This window comes from Paramacrobiotus metropolitanus, unplaced genomic scaffold, assembly GCF_019649055.1.
Source record: "Paramacrobiotus metropolitanus isolate TYO unplaced genomic scaffold, Prichtersi_v1.0 Parri_scaffold0000036, whole genome shotgun sequence".
Classification (NCBI taxonomy): Eukaryota; Metazoa; Tardigrada; class Eutardigrada; order Parachela; family Macrobiotidae; genus Paramacrobiotus; species Paramacrobiotus metropolitanus.
Genome location: NW_026570256.1, coordinates 283,435 through 299,468, shown reverse-complemented (window position 1 = coordinate 299,468; position 16,034 = coordinate 283,435). Strand labels below are relative to the sequence as shown.

The 16,034-nt window shown below is 42.3% G+C and overlaps 1 long non-coding RNA gene across 1 annotated transcript; it reads left to right on the top strand.

Moving 5' to 3' along the window:
* The first annotated feature begins 4,127 nt into the window (after window positions 1-4,127).
* LOC129589695 (uncharacterized) lies at window positions 4,128-6,356 on the top strand. The gene is made up of 6 exons (XR_008690645.1): window positions 4,128-4,285; window positions 4,377-4,431; window positions 4,495-4,568; window positions 4,682-4,749; window positions 4,822-4,920; window positions 5,547-6,356. It is a non-coding gene; the product is annotated as an uncharacterized LOC129589695 (long non-coding RNA).
* The last annotated feature ends 9,678 nt before the right edge of the window (window positions 6,357-16,034 follow it).

Below are 16,034 nucleotides of genomic sequence, written 5' to 3'. Positions count from 1 at the left end.
TGTCCCAGCGTCTGAATATCCGGCGACGAAATGTCTTTGCGGCGAAAAGTCGCGCGTCGAATTTGAGTGCGGCAAAATGTCACACTCCCAATCGTCCGGGTGCGCAACAGGCACCTCATGCTCAAAACCGTCAATGTTCGGTAGCACCTTGTCGTGCCTGCGGATATCGCAGCCGACGGCATATACATTTCTCTGTTTCGTTTTTTAAAGCATTTTCATCGTATTCGGAGATATGATGGATGAACAATCTGCAGGCACTGATTTTCCGAGCGCTCTTAGAAACTGCTCTTAGTAATTTTCTGGGGGTTCTTAAGTTCAAACGTGCAGGAGTATTGAAATGATTTCGTCGACTAGCGGAATTACGATGAAATCGCACCCGGATAACTGGAAGTGTGACATGTCGCCACACTCAAACTGCAGCCATCAATGGAATTGGAAAGGTAGTGGCAGCGATTAATGTGTAGCCATATGTAGGCAGTAGGCAGTTGCCAGTTTCCACGTTTTATCGCTTGCCAGAACGCGTAGTGGCAACTGCCACTGCTAGTGGCAGTTGCCAGTGGCAGGTGCCAGTGCCACCTTTTATTCCTTCTTTCCGCCAATTAAATAACATGCCGCTCACATATTATGCTACGTGTTAGCAGTTTCTTCTGAAAAATTATACATTTCCGCCAATCGGCTATTAGTTACCTCATGTTAAGCCAATCAGCGAAATTCGTTTTGGTCATGTTTTGTAATTCGAATGACCAGAAGATCGAAAAACCAAAGTCGTAAGGACAAATAACAAGATTTAAGTGTTCCTTAAGATATCGTGGGAAAACCAGCGCCGAAGGGATAGGAGAAAAACGAAAAAAACGGCGAAGTTAGCTCTGTATATAAATAATAGTAATTGTAAAAATATGTACATGTACAGAGCCAGGCTACCAACCACGTTACTGTTACATTAATCAGTCTGTTTTACGTTACGCCTTTCCGCATTTCTGTATTTCCGCTATATCCACAATATTAACAGTATTAACTAACGGTATAGTGCTCTTTGGCTCATGAGTGTCGTTGTACCGCATGCTGTTAGGCAGCGGTTTTCTCTCGAAACGTTTCGCATTTTTACCAATCCTCTTTTAATTTCTAACGATAAGCCAATCAGCGAAATTTTTTTCGAACGTGTTTTGTAAAATGGAGGACGAAAAGATCGAAAAACGAAAGTCATTTATGCAAACTACATACTTTTAGGCGTTTTTCGAGCTATCGTGTAAAAATAAGTATCGAACGGTGTAGGAGGAACTGTTTCAAAATAATCAATATTTTCATCCTCTGCATTCAAAATTTGCTTTCCCGTAAAATGAACCATCCGAGTGGACAAACCGTGGACAGACCATGTGTCAGCGGTTTAGGTTCGAAAGTTACGCATTTCCGCCAATCCTCTGTTACTTTCTAATGATAGACCAATCAACAAAATTCGTTTTGGAGCCGTTTCATAAATCGGAGGATGAAAAGATTGAAAAACGAAAGTCGTTGAGACAAACTAGATGATTTTAGGGAATTTTTGACCTATCGTAGAAACATTAATGTCGAACGGTGTAGGAGGAGATGTTGGCCGAAAAAACGACTCAGTTAGCTTTGTATATACAAGGCAACCCTCGGCCTCCGGCCTCGGTTTGCAAACGTCGAATTTTAGAAACTCAGAATGAAATTTTGCTTTAAAGACTCAGCAAAACCAAAATCTGGATTGCTTACACACAGTGAATATAATAGCACTCAAGACTTAGTTGCCAGAAGAAAAGATCCGCCGAATGAAAGATGAATTGAGAGTTATAAAATTCTGTTTATGGTTTTTGAAAAAAAAACAAAATTCAAATAGTTGTAATAATTGTAATAGGAGTACTGATTTCTGAAAAATTTTATTGTAATACGATGAACTACTACTATCTGTACTATAAATTTTTACCCCTTTGTCTAACCGGCAAAATTCCCTTTTTCTTTACCTGGCTGGTGAAATTTCTTCACTTTTTTGTCTGATCGGCAAAAATTTTTCTCTCTCCCCTACCGGCGAATATCCCTAATCTTCTGTTTAAGCGACGTAATTCCCTTCACGGTCTAACCGGCAAAAGTCCCTGTTTTTTTGTCTGGCCGGCGAAAATTCTTCTCCTTTTGTTTGATTGGCGAAAATTCCTTCCACTCCGTGTAACCGGCGAGAATCCCTAATCTTTTGCCTATCCGGCAAAATTCTTCCCTCTTTGTCTGATCGGCAAAAAGTTTTTCACTCTGTTTACCGGCGAAAATCCCTAACCTTCTGTCTAAGCGGCGAAATTTCCTTCCTCATTGGCTAACCAGCAAAAATTCCTACTGGGTACTCCTTTGTCTGGTCGGCAAAAATTCCTACCCATTTGTGACCGGCAAAAGTTCCTGCTAATGCTTAGACAACGCTGGCGGTAGTTTTGGAAAGGTTTCCGAAAATTATTAATTATATTAAGCCAATAATAATAGTAATACTTACTTAATTTGAAAGAAAAATAATATAATAATATACTGTTATTAACCAGTCTGTGCTACGTCACGCCTTTCCGTATTTCTGTATTTCCGCTATTTCGCTTTTCCTTATTTGTGTATTTCCACTATTTCCGCAATGGTCAATGGTGCTGCAAATAAACCTTCGCAAGAGCATAAAATTTGTCTGAAGCCATGAAGAGTGTACGTCACACTATTCCAGTTCCACGATTCCAATACCATTTCCCAGTGGTACTGGCGCTCGAGCTCGTGCAATGATGTGCTTCGCAACGACCGCTAGATTTTAGCTATAATTTAAACCTATAATTTAAACCTATTTAAGAATCTATTTTTTAGCTATAATTTAAACCAGTTAATGTTTCTAGGCGGAAATTCCGCAAGAACATTTTTGCATATTTTCGAATTTTCGTACTTCGTTTTTTAAGAAAATAATCTTCTGATGCTGTCTTTTTGTAAATGCTGTTCGTTTTGAACTAGCTAATACAAAGATATTAATGTACACATGCCGGATTCGCAAGATGTCAATTGTTTCCACCCATCGTTTTTTCTGTAACAGCACTTTCCAAAAATTTGTTGGTATTACGTACTGTGTGTTGCCATAGTGATTCTTTCCGCAATAATAATAACTGATTCCGCCTATTCGCCCTTAGTGCTTTCTGATTCAGCCAATAGGCAGATACAATAGGTTCCATGCAGATACAAATAATATTTCATCGATGGAAAAACTGCATGTTTTAGATTACACTCATCACTGCAGCAAACATCACATATTTCATGCCGGTACCTTTGATAATGAGATCGACGTTCTTATTAATGTAGCCGAAAACCAACCCGAAGCATGGCAACCGGTGCGTATTATCTTGTTTCGTAACTCGCCAGTTTTGCTTGATACACACAGAAATTGGCCTGCCAGATAAAAAGGCCAGCGTTATCTTGTGCTTGATGGAGCTTTCAAGCGCATCCGCCGTCGGGGGCATCTCAGGCCTTCTGTCACACAAGTCACAGAAGACGTTCTGCCGATATGGCTGATACGCTGAAGAACATTACTGAACCTGCCACGATACCCAGCTAGCCTATAGTTAAAGGAGGAGGATGATTCTCGCGGTGTCGAATTTAATCGTATCACCGTATTGATTCAAGATTGTCTTTACCAGAAAGTTTTGTCGTCAGTAGATTAGGTAGGGAGTTTAGACCCTATCTATTGTACTCTACCCTATAATTATCTATAATTAGTGCGCTCATGCGTGACGTGCGTGCATCCGAGCGTAACGTATAATTATGTAGTGTAGTGGAGCGTAACCGTACACTAATTAGGGCTAATTATAGGTTATGTAATACTGTACACTAATTACAGGTTTACTCGTAAAACAATTACAAATTTAATTTAGTTTTTTAATTAGTTTTTTATGTTTTTTCTACGTAATTATGTGTTTTTTGTAGGTGTACAGTTGTTTTTTGTATGTATAAATAAAAATTAATATATGTGCGCGTAATTGCGTGTATGTGCCAGTATGCACTATGCGCTGTGCATATGTGTGCGTACCGCAGCGCCACCACATCAAGCGTTGCAAAGAACGCTGTCAGCCATCTTGCAGGCATTCCGATACAGCGTGTTGGAATTTTGAATATTTTTTATAAAAATTCTTGAACCTCTTTCTCTGGCCGTACGGCACGAAACCTTCTGTTGTTTTTATAATTCCCGCTGGAAATCCTGTGTTTCTGAACGGATTGTGGAGAAGTGCTTGGATTTGGTAGACGCGAAGAGTTCCTTGCGATATTACAGGTACGCGCTAAGATCATTGTGTAGTACCTCTTCTACACGAATTCCCGTCTGCTCACGGTTTTAACGGGATATTCTTTTGTGTTTTTTTCAGATATCGCTCCGTGATCGCCTTTCTATATCGGCCGACCTAGAGGGAACAGTTCTCGGTAAGTTTTCAGTCGAAAACTGGTTGTTTTTTGCCGTTGTTATTGGCAGTATTGTGCTCACAGGTTTCTGCCTGTTATCCGCTGTGCACTGTCGGAGTGTCTTTTTACTCGGTCCGCGTCATACTGCGTTTTTTCCAGTAAGTTTTTATTGATTATTTCAGTAGTTTACTACTGAGAAATGTATTTTTATACCGCTTGCTGGGTTTCTGTGTGTGCACCTGTTGCTGTTCAGTGCAGTGTGATGTTGCAGGTCTCCGCCTGTCGCTTCTTATTCCGCGACTCTGCAACATTCGCAGACCATTCCCAAGCTGCGGACAGGTACTTAATTTTATAAAATATCGTTAGTTTATAAAAACACGGGATCTACAGCTGGTGTTGTACCGTCAACAGGATCCAACACACTGAGAACCTGCTTTATCTGCCTGTGTGCCTGATCCTCGTGATTCACCGTCCTCTATTCGGTCCCACGTCCTCTTCACTTTCACGAAAGTAAGTTTACACTGTAAAATTAATAAAAATACTAAAAAACTAGGGATTTCTTAAATTTTCATATTTTTTCTATAATTTTGAAAATAAAGTACAATTAAATAGGTAAGAGTAGTATGCATGCTCTGTTAGCGCCACTACGCAACCAACGTAACGGTACAGTGCACTTATGTCATGCGCTCTAATTATATTTTCTAAAATTACTTAAACTGTGCGCAACCCGTTACTTCCCTGTAGCCTTTACGTAATTTACTACGCAATGTACAGAAATTTTTTTAAAGTGTCAAAATTTAAAAATTATTTCGAAATTGTCAAGTAACGTAATATTATGTAACGCATTTCTAGGCTAGTTTACCACGCTTTTTCGAAATTTTTCTGCTAGTGTTGTGGATGTATGCGTTGTTGTTGGCTATGCAAAAATGTGCTTGTATGCATTGATTCTTATTGTTGCTGATATTTTTCTAATAATATTCCAGAGTATCGGTAGTCTAGCCCAGCTGCTATTTTGCTTTGCTTGTGTGAGTGGGCCGTAATTGCGTGTGCTTCGCTGCTTCGCTTTGCTTGGTCGCTTCACTAAGAAATACTTCAAAACGATAAGTTTTTACAAATAAAACGAAGATATTTTGTAGATGGCTGTTAGGGAAGAATACTGGAAAGAAGCAGAAGAGCGCGCTCAGCTAACGGACGAAGAGCTGGTTAGCCGGTATAACGCAACCGCGGCGAGCTATGACCGTAGTTATTTGTGCTCGTCTAAAGCACGAGAGCCAAATAAGGAAACCAAAGCGAACCGCAGGGAAGCGAGGCAGCGTAAAAAAGATGAGGCATTTGTTGTGCAGGGTTATGCCGTCCCTGAAAAAGGGGTTTTTGATGAAAAAGGCGCGGCTGTCAAACCTGACACTAGCGTGCCGAAAGACTACCGCACATGTATCGATCAAGCGGTGAAAGAGACTGTTGGCTGCGATGACGCCATCGTGGATAAAATGGCAGAGCTTGTCCATCGTTCCGCATCTCACTGCAGTCTCTTAGCTAAAGATTTTTATAAAACAGAAGACGTGAAGACGCTGCTGTTGGAATTGTACCAGATGTGTTATGAGTATATCGCAACGCATGGGAAGAAAAAACATAATCTTGTTGTTGTGACCGATTTCATTGCTGAACAGTGCTATGCTGAACGAGAGACCGTGCAGCGCGTGCTAAAAGAGAACGGTTGTAAGATCTCTTTCAAATAAATGCTGTTTGTTTTTCTATTATTCTGTTGTCAACTACTTTTGTCAAGCGAACCGTTGAAGAAGTAATGTGTATGAAATGTTAAATCGCGTGTCATTTCGCTACGGTAATTGTGTTACAATAATCAAAGCGTTCCGCTTGGTTGTTGCACATTTGTGTCGCATCGTATAGCTCAATTTAACACAATTATGAAGACAGATGTCGGCCAATGCGTATGTGTCTTTTCTGTTTCATCTGCCTTGCGCAAAGTTTGCGCGTCGTGGGCGGTGTAAATAGCAACTGATACCGCAGACTAATAATGTTGTGCAATAGCTGATTGGTCGTTCGTATAACTATTATCACACGAAACCAGGTCAATATCATTTCCAACATTTCATAACGCTGAGGGAAGATTCATTTGACTTCTTGCCATTGATCAGCTAACCTCACATCTCGTTTACATTACTGTCTTCGGAAAGCCGTTGCTCGCATTTTCCTGCAGTTTTAAATCGCATCGTACTGTTTTTCGCTTTTTATCGCAAATGTCGTCCTTTCGAAAATGTCTCGAAAGGTTAAATCCAGAGTTAAGTCTTGCAAAAAATCTCTTATCTTCCGGGCGTTGGTCAACGCTTTTGTTGCCAAAATACCTGGTACCAACGTGCGTGGACATGAGTTGCGAGATCACATGCAAGTCGTACTGGCCGCAGGAGGTTTTGCAGCCCAGCGAGTTTTTGAACGAGCGCTCGCTCGTGCATCTGTTCGGAGACGCTGATCGTCCGTTGTGTTTCTCGGTCAATTTTTACACTGAATTGGGCGAGACAGTTTACCAGCTAAACTACGATCGTGTTGAGCGAGTGGCAGCCGGCGAGTTTATCGATACGGTTCCGATTCGTCCTACCAATGCTGGGTCAGTGGTGTACGCGCATTCGCTTGGTGCCGAAGAACTGGGTTTTCTGATGAACCATTACACCATGTTCGTGGCAATCGTTCTGGATCCGGGAATTACGACCGCTTGACGAAGTGTGCGTATCCTGTGCCGAAAATGCAGAAGTATCCGCCGTATGCGCTTTTTGGCAACGACGCACCAACGGTTGACGGAAAAGAGGCAGTTCTCAACACGAGCGCCGACATTTATGATCCGCACCATGCTTCTATGCCAGCAATCATGCCTAACGACGAAGAAATGAAGTTTTTGGAGAGCTTGGGAATTGTTGATTCAACGGGCGCTGATAAAGAAAACGTTCACTTGCAGACCGGAAGTGGTGACTTTCCAGAAATTGAAATCATTTCCCCGCCCCCATCTCCAACGCCAGCCGGGAAGCGTCGCACTATCCCGGATGCTCCAATGAAAGTCGCCAAGCGAAAGCGGTTTTCTCAACCAAACCTTCACGAAGTTGTGGCAAGGTCGACTGGAAGTAAGTTATCTTTTACCGAGAGTTTTTTAAAGAATTAAAAAATTCAATTTTCAGCAGGATAACAGTTTTTCGAAATTGTTTTGTAAATCGTCTATTATCATATAAACGCGTAGATTCTACCATGCTTTTTCGAAAATTTTTCGTTCTTGCAGTGTATCATCCACTGCATCAGAGTGTCACTGGTACAGGCAAAGCCATGGCACCCGTTCCTAGTTTCTCTCCCATGAGTCAAGTTTCACCAAACTACGCTGTCCAGAACGGAGCCGGGATGCTAACCCGTAACAATTTTTCTACACCGTCTACGTCAGGGTACACGAAGCAAAATGGATCGTACCTCCCGGATCCGGCAGTGTTCAGCGCATCCAGCACCAACTTCGTACCAAGTAAGCAGTGCACAGCATATTTTCGCTCTCTTTTTTTCCAGTAGTCAGTATATTATTCTAACGTAAAGACATTTCATCGTAGACTATCATCAGTCTCACCAGCCATATCAGCAGCCGTATCAAAGCCCGATGACACAACTGTTCGCGGAAGGTGGTCACGGACCGCGAGGGTATGACGCCTATATGCGTGAGCTGAGAGAGATGGAAGAGCGACAACGTCGAGAGCGTATCGAGCAAGAGCAGCGTTTGCGAAGCGAGATGAACCGACTGTTCTATCAGGAATTCGTCCATGGACGGGAGAAGCCAAACGTTATGACCGGCGCAGGAATGCCCCCGAGCTCTCGCGGTATCGATCCTGCAGCTCCGATTGTCCGTCAGAATGCTTTTGGTCACCGTCTGTAAGTCGTTCCACCGCTTAAAGGTCGTCAAATTTCAATTTTACTCAAAGGAATCCACACAAGCGCATGTTCTTATCAGTTGTACTGTTTTTTAATATTTTTCAAGCTGAACTTTGCAATTAGTCCTTCACATTACTGTTACATGTTATTCTGTGTTGTAATCTTAATAAATATCAGCCTTCCGTGAATTTCGATTTTGCATGGTAACTGTTCCACGGTACTGTTTTTGCGATTCGCTTTACCAATCGTATTAGAAAAATGTAAGTGTACTTGTGTAATTGTAGCCCGGCATATTCAATAAAGCCAGAGACTCGTCAGATCACACCATCAGTGCGCTTTAACACTGTCGAGGACAGCTTCACCATCTTTCGTCATGATCATATAGACCCCACTGATGCTGAAGGTTCTATGTACCGGCTGTACTTCATGTTTGAACATCTCTTAAGCTATCTTTACAATCACCACTCAGTCGAACCCGGTGACGCTGTTCGTGTAATACTTCAACATGATTCGCTCACACGAGGCGCCGTGTCTACGGGAACAATGAAAGCTGACCACTTAAGCGCCAAGACGGTTCTTGACTTAATCGAACGAGCCAACCGAAGTGGGAATACCGAATTCACGTTCTCGGAATCTTTTCGGTGCACGTTTCTAGTGGTTCATAACATCACAGGAGCGGGAAGCAATCGTTCCATAAAAAAGAATCGGCTGGCTTTCAAACTCTCGGAGTATCTTGAGCATCGTAAAAGCGTTGTGGTTATTTGCCCAGATGCTAAGTATGACCCAGATAATGTCCTATGCTGCTCTAGAGCTATAGCTGTCGTACTTGCTAATGTACTGGAGCTTCAAAACTATAAGAAAATCCGGGATTCCAACAAGAAGCCCCAGCATGAGCTTGCTCAAAACTTGCGTTGGCAAGCTAAGGTTATCTCGGAACCCTGCAGATTGCCGGAGCTAGACAAGTTTTCGGAACTTTTACGTGAGCGGTACGACTGTCAACTACGTGTTATCGACGCATAATGCCAGTTTTCTGAAACCTACGATTCTCCGGAGTGCAAACACCTCGTGACTCTAATTTACCACAACAAGCACTTCGATGCTGTCGTGAAACCTCATGCGCTGATGGGATTCGAAGGCAGATGTGAAACATTCGGAGTATTCTACAGAAGCAAACGACAACACAAATGTTTTGGGTTCTGTAATCTGTGTGGCGGTATCAAGTGTTACGGGCGAGGACGATACGACTGGCCTCGCGAAGACTTCCTTTGCAAAGACTGCAACAGAACATTTTATTCTAAAAAATGCTTCGACAACCACAAGGCAAACAAAGGTTATCTCACAAAAGGCAAAACGATATGCGAAGTTTGGAAAAGATGTTCGGAGTGTGGACTGTTTGTTAACCCACCGAATCGCGTGCAGAGCGGACCGCATCAGTGCTATGCAACTCAGTGCAAGAATTGCAAAGCAATGGTAGAGCGGAATCACTTGTGCTATATTTTGTGTGGCGAGAAGGCAAGAAAGACTAAGGTGAAAAAATCTCAACGTTCGAAGAGCATCCTGGTAGATGTCGACGATGTCGATGATGATGATGATAGTGAAACCATAACATTGGAGGATGATCAGACACTGGCCGAATCAGATGACTTTGAATACTTTGATGCCGAATCTGTTCTCAGCGCACCAGACAGTGAAGCTAGTTCGGATGTTTTGGAACGAACAGAGCAGAACATCACCAAGGCTGCGATTCAGAAATACGTCAGCAAGAAGTTCGTTTTTGACTTTGAAGCTGGCTTGGATTCTTCGCGATATCATTATCCAAATATGGCAGCGCTCATGTGTTTGGATGACGATAATTTCAGTTTGACGTTCCGTGGCACTTCTTGCGCCGATGACTTGCTTGAATGGATCTTCAAGCACACAAAGGAGTGCACATTTCTCTCACACAACGGTCGACGATATGACAACTATTTCGTCCTTCGCGCTCTTGAAGGACAGGGACATTACGCTCGGAAAATTCAAGATGGAGCCAGTCTTACCCTCATCACGGTTCCCGGAGTAAATGCCAGATTCGTCGATACGCTGTCATTCATGCCGAGAAGTCTTGCAGAGCTTCCAAAAGATCTCGGGATTAGTCATCTCGTTCTTAAAGGATTTTTTCCGTATCTGTTTAACACACCGGAAAACGAAAACTACGTTGGAGCAGTACCAGGTACGAAAATTTCGAATTTGCCCTGTAACTTATCCGCATGCTTCTGTCGCAGGGCGCTTACCAAGACTTTTCGAAATTACAGCAAAAGAATTTTTCAACACTGAAAGAATGTCTGCATCGAAAGTGAAAGAGTTTGAGCAGTGGTACGCGAATGCCGTGTCCTCCTTTGGCAATAACTACAATCTTATGGACGAGTGTGAGAAGTACTGCGTGAACGATGTTCTAGTTCTACGTGAGTGTGCCAAGATTACACGAGCATCGTTTACCAATCTTTTCCCTGGATTGGATCCTTTTGATGAACCCACGAACCCGTCTGCCGTTATAAAAGCGTTTCAGGTACACTACCTGCAGCCTGAGACAATTGGCATCCTTCCAGCTAACGGCTATGGTAGGGCTCATAATCAGAGCGATAAGGCAATTCAATGGATGACATGGTTCGAGAATAGAACAGGAACGGAGGTACAACATGCCCGGAAACTAGAGGGGGAGATTTACATTGGACCATACCCCGTGGACGGATTTGACGAGTTTGGCGATGTCTGGCAATTTTACGGGTGTTTCTGGCATGGCTGTCGTAAGTGCTTTCCGAATCCTAATCGCATGAATACAGTAAGAATGAAAACGTTTGGCGAGTTGCGGGAAGAAACAAAACGAATCGAGCATTACATTCGAAACGTCTATCCCAACCAAGAAAACCCTGAAGTACGGGTGCGTGGATTCCGCAGCATATGGGAATGCGATTTTGACGAAAAAGTTAAAACCGGAGAAATCACAGTGGGCAAGGATTTTCGAAAGCGCTTGAATGTTCGTGATCACTTGTTCGGTGGACGAACAGAAGTTTTCTCGGTCTACAAAGACATTCCAGTTGGCTGCAAGGGCAAAGCGTTGGATTTCATTTACTTGTATCCATCAGTCATGATCTTTGGAGAGTATCCTGTCGACCATCCGAGAATTATCTTTCCTGACTTTCCGGCATCAAGAAAGCCATTCAGGCTGAGTGAATATTTCGGGGTTGTGTATTGTCTTGTCTGGCCGCCGTACGAGTTGAAAGTGCCCACCCTTCCGTGCCGATTGGCTGACGGGCGAACAGTGTACACTCTGTGCAGGACGTGCTCGGAACCGCTAAATATCTCTAAGCCTTGTACTCATGGGCCAATGGAAAGAGGTTTCAACGGTGCTTGGACCACGCCTCTTCTTTCTCAGGCTGTCAGTGACGGATATTTGATTCGGAAAGTTTATGAAGTTCATCAGTTTCCGGAGCGTAGTAAGTTCGACAAAGACACTCGAACAGGAGGAATTTTTGCGAAGTTTTTGCTCGATCTTATTCGCGCTAAAATCGTCAGCAGCGGTTTTTCTTCGCACATTACAACGGCTGAAGAGGAACTTTGATACTGTCAGCAGTATGAGGAAGAGCTCGGAATTGTTTTTGCACCAGACGAAGTCAGCTGTAATCCCGGTTTACGTCCTTCCAGCAAAATCAGTGCGAACTGCGTTTGGGGACGGTAAGGAATGTGCTTCAAGAGTGTTCTATCATTTTTTGAATCATTTTCCTTATTAGGTATGTCATGAAAGAAATTTATCGACAGAATAAATACTGCCACACGTACAAGGATATGAAGGACATTGTTTTCAACAATCAGTATATTACCAACGATATACGGATGGTTAACGATGGGAATTCGATTGACGTTACATTTCAAGAGAAGGCTGGATGGGTATGAAAATTTCGATTTTGTCGTGTAAATTCTCCTCTTCTGGTTGACTGAGAGCTTATCTCCTTGCATTTTTCGAAAATTCTTTTAGGTAGCCCCAAACAACCGCACTAACCCGTACATCGGCAAATTCACTACTGAGCTAGCCCAACTCGAATTGCTTAAAGCACTGCGCACTGTAGAAGATCGCTTGCTCTTCTGCGACACTGACTCTGTAATGTTCGTAAGTGTTTCGGGAATGCCTGATCCACCCGTTGGCGAGATAATTGGTCAATTGTCTGACGACCTTGGTGGAAAACATTTCGTTGATTAGGCAGCATTCGCTAAGAAGACGTACTGCCAAGTGATGAATAAAGGTGAACAGCGGATTAAGTGCAAAGGAATCCCAAAGAGTGATGGGCTTAAAGATCGTTTTAATATTAAAACATTAAAGTCAATGTTGTTTGGAGAGGGTCCCGCGCAGATAACTGCATGTCATGACATCACGTTTAAAAAAGACACCGATCAGCTATGCATTCAAACAGTGCCCTTGATCCGCCGCATTGGTTTTACTGTAAATAGCCGTGTAATTGGGCGTGACTTTGAAACTTTTCCGCTTGGCTATCGCGGTATACCGTTTCCTCCAGTTGACTCTTTAGAGTTTAAAATCGTGAATCAGTTGATGGAGCGTTTTAATCCAGATATGCTTACTGAGGATCTCGATAACGACGATCCGGGATATTTTATCGATTAATCTTTGATGGTGTTCTCCGAATCAAAATGTGTACTTTAAAATCTGCTAATGATGGTACATTAAAGTTTGAACTTATTTCGGGTTTATGCACTGATTGCGATCATCGTCTTGATTTTCACTGTTCTAAACGAACTGCTTATAAGCCGTGTACTGCGGCGTTTAAATATATTCTCGGCTGTCTACTAAATCAGCAGTTTTTAAAATCGGAAAGAATGGTGTGTCGCGCTTGTTATCGCCTAGATATGATTCATACTTGTTTGAATCGTGTTGAAGATCGACAATATAAAGAGAGTTTGTTTTATACCCTGTTAAACTCTGTGAATAAGAAACAGTTGCGTTCATTATTCAAAGATGTCGTCGAGGAATACACTGGCCAGAGTGTTCAAATTTGTTCGTGCATAATGTTTTACAAATGCCTGACTGTTTGGAGAAGCCAAATGCGAATGCAGATTTTGAACTCAGCGATTCCAAAAGGACTTGACAGTCGCCTCGCCACAATCATCCATGGAAAATTTATTGAAAAAAATTTATTTTGATCCTTCGTCTCCCGGCGCATTCGGCGGTATCGTTCCTCTTCTACGGGAAGCGCAAAAACATTCCAAAGACACCGTGCCGCCCGACACTGTTAAGGAATTCCTCAGTCGACAGCGGGCGTACACATTACATAAGCCTGTACGGAAAAAATTTCAACGCTTACGTTTTGTTGTTTCTGGACCTGAAGATCAGCTGCAGGCGGATCTCATTGATTACAGTGCTTTTGCTGATCAGAATTATGGCTACAATTATCTTCTTGTTGTTAAAGACTGCTTCTCTCGTCGTGCTTGGATTGAACCAGTTAAACGTAAAAGTGCTGTGGATGTGAAAAACGCTTTCCGTTTAATTTTGAATCGTTGTGGATTTGTTCCTAATAAAGTACAAACTGATTTGGGCACTGATTTCTACAACTCTGCGTTTCAAAGTTTAATGAGCGAATGCGAAATTGAGCATTTTTCAACAAACAACGCTGAGATTAAAGCAGGTCAAGTGGAACGTCCTTATCGCACTATATCCACGAAGCTGTTCAGATATTTTTCGCACAACCGGACAAAAAAGTGGATTGATGTTATTCAAAAATTTATTGATGCGTACAACAACAGCCCGCATAGAAGCTTAAAGTTTCATATGCCAAACGAAGTAACAAAAGATAAAACCGAAAAGTTTAACAAAATTCTTTACGGGGACAAATCAGAATATGCAGCAAAAAGAGCGATTAAAGAAACACCGCGTGTTGGTGATTTTGTTCGGCTTTCGCTAAAGAAAACTCAGATGGAGAAGGGATACACACCAGGGTGGACAATTGAAGTATATCGAGTAAAATCTTTGCAAATACCTGAAAGAATTCCGATGTATAAAGTTGAAGATTTACTGAATGAAGAAATGGATAGGCGGTTTTACATGTGGGAATTACAAAAAGTTCCTAAAGACACTCCTGAGTCTGCTGAAATTGCAGTGCTCTCGAGAAAAGGCAACAAAGTTTTGATACGTTACATTGGTTGGCTTAAGAAGTTTGATAAATAAATTTCCATTGCACAACTTAAGCGCTTGGGACTCGTACTTGTATAGAACATAGAATTTCGAAAAGGTCGTGTACTTGTGTCTTAAATTCCTCTGAGAGTGTTAGTAACACTTTGTTTTGGAAATTTTTGTATTTCCTACTCTAGTTTAAAGAATGGAAAATTTCAATATAACTATCACTTCGGATGCTGTGGCTGGCAACTCGTCGTCCGAGTTCAGTGTGTTTTTGCCTAATTATATTGAACTTGAAATCAAAAAATCTGGGAACGTTGTGTGTGTTAAGTGATCTAGTGCGAAGTCAGATTGTCAACAAAACTCGAGTATCTCTTCTTGCGATTGTTCCGACCAAGCAAGTGACGGGCGGAAACGCTTACGTTCCTAAACCGCAGTATATTAACGTCGAAAACAGTCAGTACGATTGTTTACTCTTTTCGATAACTGATCTTGAAGGACGTGCAGTTGATTTTGATAAAGGAACAACGGTTCTGCAATTAAATTTTCGCCGTCGATAATGGATGAAGTTAATAGTTTTTCGATTCCCGCGCAAGTTTACGTCCAACTATTATCTCCAAATTATACCTCAAATGTTGGTCATGTACAGAATGGATACGGCTCGTTGGGAAATTTTTTCGGAAGCCTTGCTCGAACAGCAAAAAAATGTTATTTTTCCTAATTTGATTCGTTTGGGTCGAAATGTTGTTAACGATGTTATGCAGAACAAGACAACCTTATTAGACTCCGCCCAGTCAAGAACGCGTGAAACTCTGGCAAACATGGCCGCTGATTCGCAAAAGGGGAAGGGCAAACGACGTAAGCGTCAACGCAAGGTTAAAAAGACTTCCGTGAACCCAGTAATAAAGAAAAAACGCGCGCGACGTACCAAATCAGTTTCAAAAAAACCAAAGGGAAAACGTTTGCATAAAAAGCGGACTCGCAAGCAAACTCATCGCACCCGTCGTCATCGTAAACGACTTCGATTGCCTTTAAGCACCATTTTACACTAACTCATTTGAGAATGGCGGACGTACATCCCCACGCGCCTCTGTGCTTAAAATCTGAGCTTGCTCATTTTTCCTTACCTCCAACTCAGACGGCAATCGAATCAGCAAAGTATGTTCTTTATAACCCTATCGGAAATACTTTAGATGTGGATACTATTAGTTGGGAAATTGCCGGAACGCCGGATGAAATGCTAGATTTAGCGCATAGCTCTATCCTACTTGACGTCGCTGTTTTGACATCTGCGAACGTTGCGCCGGCTGCAGCTATCGAATGGGGATCTGTAAATAATTTTGCGCGAAGTTTGTTCAGCGGACACGAACTTCTTTTCAATAGCGAAACGGTTTCTTCTAATCCGTCTCAGTAGTAATGCGATACGACACAAGTAGATATGACTCATCAATTATTTAAAAATGCCGGCGCTTACGTCATAAACTGGAGTTGGGAGCTGGACATTCTAGTTACAATTCCCGGTTGGACTTTATGACTACAGCTCACAACTGTAGCA